Source organism: Pinus tabuliformis, chromosome 6 (assembly GCF_031772625.1).
Source record: "Pinus tabuliformis cultivar Carrire ecotype Pingquan chromosome 6, CPIR1, whole genome shotgun sequence".
In the NCBI taxonomy this organism is placed as follows: domain Eukaryota; kingdom Viridiplantae; phylum Streptophyta; class Pinopsida; order Pinales; family Pinaceae; genus Pinus; species Pinus tabuliformis.
In genome coordinates, this window is record NC_142292.1 from 1,721,812,555 (window position 1) to 1,721,818,152 (window position 5,598).

The window sequence follows — 5,598 nt, forward strand, 5'->3', positions numbered from 1 at the left end:
ACTCTCTCGCTAGAAAGGTTGTTGGGTGTTTTGTACACGGAGGGGTGCAATGGCGGGGTGGGTTTGTGTTATTGGCAGCAGTCTATTTTTCGTTTGAAGCCTTGTGCCGCTGGGTTGGGGGGTTGTTTTCCTCTCAGTGACGTGCTCCAGACACTGGTCTCATCGTGGCCCTTGTCTTTTCTATTGGTCAATTTTAGGTTGTGATTTATTTTCTTGGTTGTTTGCTATGTTGTAAAGCTAGAAAGGGTGTTGTGCTGAATGCATGTGGGAGGGTGTGAAGAGGTGGGACACTTTTTTGATTGGGTGCCTTGTTTGATTTCTTTTTGGTTAGCGGACATCTACTCGGGGTGCTGTTGAGCTTCTCTCTTTTCTCGGGATCTTTGTTTCTTTGGTGTTGTTTTCTTCCCTTCTTCCTTTTTCCCCTAGCTTTACGGAGGATAGGTGGGATTGTTGTGGATTGGTGTTCGGGAAGGACGAAAAGCAGTGCAAGTTCCCAGGGTGGCCACCCTAGTCCTTCTCGATCACCGTCCCCTGTAGTTCCCCCCTTTTTTGGGAAAGGCGCGGGGTTTGGGAAGCTTTTTCTCTGTTTGAGCCTCCCCTTGTGAGCCGGTAGCCGCGTTTGATATCTCTTTCTTTCCTGTTGTTTTCTTCCCTTCTTGCTTTTGGCCCCTTAGGTTTACGGAGAAAAGGTGGGATTGTTGTGGATTGGTGTTCAGGAAGGATGAAAAGCAGTGCGAGTTCTGAGGGTGGCCACCCTAGTCCTTCTCGATTGCCTTCCCCGGCGGTTCTCCCCCTTTTTGCAAAGGCACAGGGGTGGGGAAGCTTGTTCTCTATTTGAGCCTCCCCCTATGAGCTGGTAGACGCGTTTGATATCTCTCTTTCTTTCATGTTGTTTTCTTCCCTTCTTCCTTTCAACCCCTAGCTTTACGAGGAAAAGGTGGGATTGTTGTGGATTGGTGTTTGGGAAGGACGAAAAGCAGTGCGAGTTCCCAAGGTCGCCACCCTAGTCCTTCTCGATCGTCGTCCCCTACAGTTCCCCCCTTTTTATGAAGGCACGAGGTTGGGGAAGCTTGTTCTCTGTTTGAAGCCTCCCCTTGTGAGTCGGTAGCCATGGTTGATATATCCCTTTCTCTCTTGTTGCATTCTTCCCTTCTTCCTCGTGGCCCCTAACGTTACGGAGAAAAGGTGGGATTGTTGTGGATTGGTGTTCCGGAAGGACGAAACGTAGTGCGAGCTCCCAAGGTGGCCACCCTAGTCCTTCTCAATCATCGTCCCCTTCAATTCCCCCTTTTGCTGAAGGCACAGGGCTTGGGAGGCTTGTTCTTTGTTTGTGCTTTCTTTTCTACCCTTTTCTTCCTTTCGGTCCCTAGCTTTACAGAGAAAAGGGGGAATTGTTGTGGGCTAGTGTCGAGAAGGGCTAAAAGCAGTGCAAGCTTCCGGGGTGGCCACCCTAGTCCTTTTCGATCGTTGTTCCACGCTTTTCCCCCTTTTTTGCGAGGGCGTGGGGCTGGGGGAGATTGTCCTCTGTTCGAGCCTCCCCTTGTGAGGGGGTTAGACACATTTGTTTCTCTTTCTCTCATGTGTTTTTCCTCCTTTTTCCCCTTGGCCTTACATTGGTTGTGGGGGGTGCCCCTATTCAGTTTTGTGGCCGATTTTTCGGTAATACGTGGAAACGACTATCGGAAACGGATATCTCGACTCTTGTTACGATGAAGAACGTAGCAAAATGCCATACTTAGTGTGAATTGCAGAATCCCGTGAATCATCAAGTTTTTGAATGCAATTTTGCACCCGAGGCCTCGATCGAGGGCACGTCTCTCTAGGCATTGAATCCCATTCAAACGCGCTCCCTGTATTATGCTAGGGAGCAGAGGAGCTGGTAGTCTGTGCCCCATGCAGTACAATCGGCTGAAATACCTCAAACGATGTTTCGTGGCGTGCGTCGGCGAGCGGTGATCTTGTCCCCTTGGATGGGTAGTCGGCGTTAGCTGATGCGGGCTTTGTGTGGCATCGCTCGAACTTGCTTTGCTCTCTCTTGTCCTCCCATGGGGTAGGGCAGATTTAGCTCCAACTTTGTGACCTCAGCTCAGGCGAGAACACCCATTGAGTTTAAGCATATAATTAAGCGGAGGAAAAGAAACTTACAAGGATTCCCCTAGTAGCAGCGAGCGAACTGGGAAGAGCCCAGCATGAAAATCAAGCGGCAGCGTCGCCTGAATTGTAGTCTGTAGAAGCGTCCTCAGTGGTGGACCTGGGCCAAGTCCCTTGGAAGGGGGCACCTAAGAGGGTGATAGCCCCGTCGGGCCGAGACCCTGCCGCATCACGAGGCATTGTCGGCGAGTCAGGTTGTTTGGGAATGTAGCCCTAATTGGGTGGTAAATTCCGTCCAAGGCTAAATACGGGTGAGAGACCGATAGCGAACAAGTACCACGAGGGAAAGATGAAAAGGACTTTGAAAAGAGAGTTAAAGAGTGCTTGAAATTGCTAGGAGGGAAGCGGATGGAGGTTGTCGATGTGTCTTGGTCGAATGTGGAATGGCTCAGGCTGTTCCGCCACTCGACTTGAGGTGCAAACCGACACGGGCTGCTGCATCATCACAAGCGCGGGTGGATTACTGCCTGTCAGTTTGCCGCTGTGGTGGTCGAGGAACGAAGCGTACATCCTTGTGGCGGGCCATGTGCACCTGTGTGCTCGTGGTGTTGGTTGGCGGGCATTCCATTCGACACGTCTTGAAACACGGACCAAGGAGTCTAACATGTGTGCGAGTCGGCGGGTTTGAAAACCTGAGAGGCACAAGGAAGCTGACAGAGGAGATCCCCTCTCTGGGGGTGTGCATCGTCGACCGACCTTGAGCTTATGCAAAGGGTTCGAGTGCGAGCACACCTGTTGGGACTGGAAAGATGGTGAACTATGCCTGAGCAGGTCGAAGCCAGAGGAAACTCCAGTGGAGGCTCGTAGCGATACTGACGTGAAAATCGTTCATCTGACTTGGGTATATGGGCGAAAGACTAATCAAACCATCTAGTAGCTCATTTCCTCTAAAGTTTCCCTCAGTATAGCTGGAGCTCACGCGCGAGTTTTATCAGGTAAAGCAAATGATTAGAGGCATCGGGGGCATATTGCCCTTGACCTATTCTCAGACTTTAAATAGGTAAGAGGGTGCGGTTGCTCCATTGAGCCGCGCTGTGGAATCGAGAGCTCCAAGTGGGCCATTTTTGGTAAGCAAAACTAGCGATGTGGGATGAACCAAAAGTCGAGTTACGGTGCCAAATCGCGTGCTAACCTAGATCCCACAAAGGGTGTTGGTTGATTAAGACAACAGGACAGTGGTCATGGAAGTTGAAATCCGCTAAGGAGTGTGTAACAACTCACCTGCCGAATCAACTAGCCCCGAAAATGGATGGCGTTGAAGCACCCAACCTATACTCGACCGTCAGAGCAATTTCCTGGCTTCGATGAGTAGGAGGACATAGGGGTCGTTGAGAAACCTCGGGCATGAGCTTGGGTGGATCGGCCCTTAGTGCAAAATCTTGGTGCTAGTAGCAAATATTCAAATGAGAACTTTGAAGACTGAAGTGGGGAAAGGTTCCATGTGAACAGCACCTGGACATGGGTTAGTCGATCCTAAGAGATGGGGAAGCCTTGTATCAAGGGTGCACTCTACACGAGCATCGAAAGGGAATTGGGTTAATATTCCCGAACTAGGACATGGCGGCGGGCGGCAACGTTAGGAAATCCGGAGACGTCGTCAGGGGCCCCAGGAAGAGTTATCTTTTCTTTTTAACAGCTTTCCCACCCTGGAATCGGTTCACCTAGAGATAGGGTCCAGCAGCTGGAAGTGCACCACATGTCTTGCAGTGTCCGGTGCGCCTTCGGAGGCTCTTGAAAATCTGGAGGACAGAGTACCGTTCATGCCCGGTCGTACTCATAACCGCATCAGGTCTCCAAGGTGAACAACCTCTAGTCAATAGAACAATGTAGCTAAGGGAAGTCGACAAAACCGATCCGTAACTTCGGGAAAAGGATTGGCTCTGAGGGCTGGGCCTAGGGGTCTGCGTCCTCAACTCGTGGGTTGTTGGCAGTCTACCTGAGCTGCTCTCGCGGCGAGGTCGGGCAGTCGTGTGCCGATTGGGCTATGAGCATAGAATGCCCCCTGTCGGGGGATTTTCCCTAGGCGTCGAACAATTGACTTAGAACTGGTATGGACAAGGGGAATCTGACTGTTTAATTAAAACAAAGCATTGCGATGGTCCCTGCAGATGCCGAGGCAATGTGATTTCTACCCAGTGCTCTGTATGTCAAAGTGAAGAAATTCAACCAAGCGCGGGTAAACGGTGGGAGTAACTATGACTCTCTTAAGGTATCCAAATGCCTCATCATCTAATTAGTGACACGCATGAATGGATTAATGAGATTCCCACTATCCCTATCTACTATCTAGCGAAACCACAGCCAAGGGAACGGGCTTGGCAGAATCAGTGGGGAAAGAAGACCCTATTGAGCTTGACTCTAGTCCGACTTTGTGAAATGACTTGAGAGGTGTAGAATAAGTGGGAGCCGTTTTCGGCGCAAGTGAAATACCACTACTTTTAACGTTATTTTACTTATTCCATGGGGCAGAGATGGGGCACTGCCCCTGTTTTTGGCCTTAAGGCATGTTTTGGTGGGTCGATCCGGGCGGAATACATTGTCAGGTGGGGAGTTTGGTTGGGGCGACAGATCTGTTAAAAGATAACGCAGGTGTCCTAAGATGAGCTCAACGAGAACAAAAATCTCGTGTGGAAGCGTGGCCTATCGATCCTTTAGATTTTCGAAATTTGAAGCTAGAGGTGTCAGAAAAGTTACCACAGGGATAACTGGCTTGTGGCAGCCAAGCGTTCATAGCGACGTTGCTTTTTGATCCTTCGATGTCAGCTCTTCCTATCATTGTGAAGTAGAATTCACCAATTGTTGGATTGTTCACCCACCAATAGGGAACGTGAGCTGGGTTTAGACTGAATGCCTCTAAGGCAGAATCCACACTAGAAGTGGTGCATGTCACTCTTCGACTGTATCTCGACCCACACTATGGGCATTGCTTTGTCGCCCCCAGGGGCTCGTGTCATTTGCAAATCGTGACCGTGAAGCATCTCGGTCAGGGCAGCTTTGAAGTTCAATTTCAAACGGTCGTTGAGAAGAATCCTTTGCAGACAACTTAAATATGCGACTGGGTATTATAAGTGGCAGAGTGGCCTTGCTGCCACAATCCACTAAGATGACACCCTTGGTCGCCTCGATTCAGAGCTTCGCTCTTGTCACAAACAAAATCCGGGCAACCCTCTTGCGCCATTGCCTCTTCCTCCAGATGACAATTTTTCATTGCTTGGGGGCAGGAAATTTGGGGCTTCCACGCCGCGACATAAAAGGCGCCAAAGCCCAGGAAAACTGGGGTTTCCATGTCGCACCCCGGCGCATAAAATTTGGGGTTTCCATGCCACGCCGTAGTGCCCAAAATTTGGGGTTTCCACCCGGCGCCCAAAATTTGGGGCTTCCATGTCTCGCCAAAAATTTGGGGTTTCCACCTAGCGCCTAAAATTTGGGGTTTCCACCGGGCGCCTA

At 50.4% G+C, this 5,598-nt stretch overlaps 1 non-coding gene and 1 pseudogene across 1 annotated transcript; both read left to right on the forward strand.

Moving 5' to 3' along the window:
• The first annotated feature begins 1,674 nt into the window (after window positions 1–1,674).
• LOC149265674 (5.8S ribosomal RNA) lies at window positions 1,675–1,829 on the forward strand. The gene has a single exon (XR_016261438.1). It is a non-coding gene; the product is annotated as a 5.8S ribosomal RNA (ribosomal RNA).
• A 247-nt stretch (window positions 1,830–2,076) lies between these two features.
• On the forward strand, window positions 2,077–5,281 carry LOC149265675 (25S ribosomal RNA; annotated as a pseudogene).
• The last annotated feature ends 317 nt before the right edge of the window (window positions 5,282–5,598 follow it).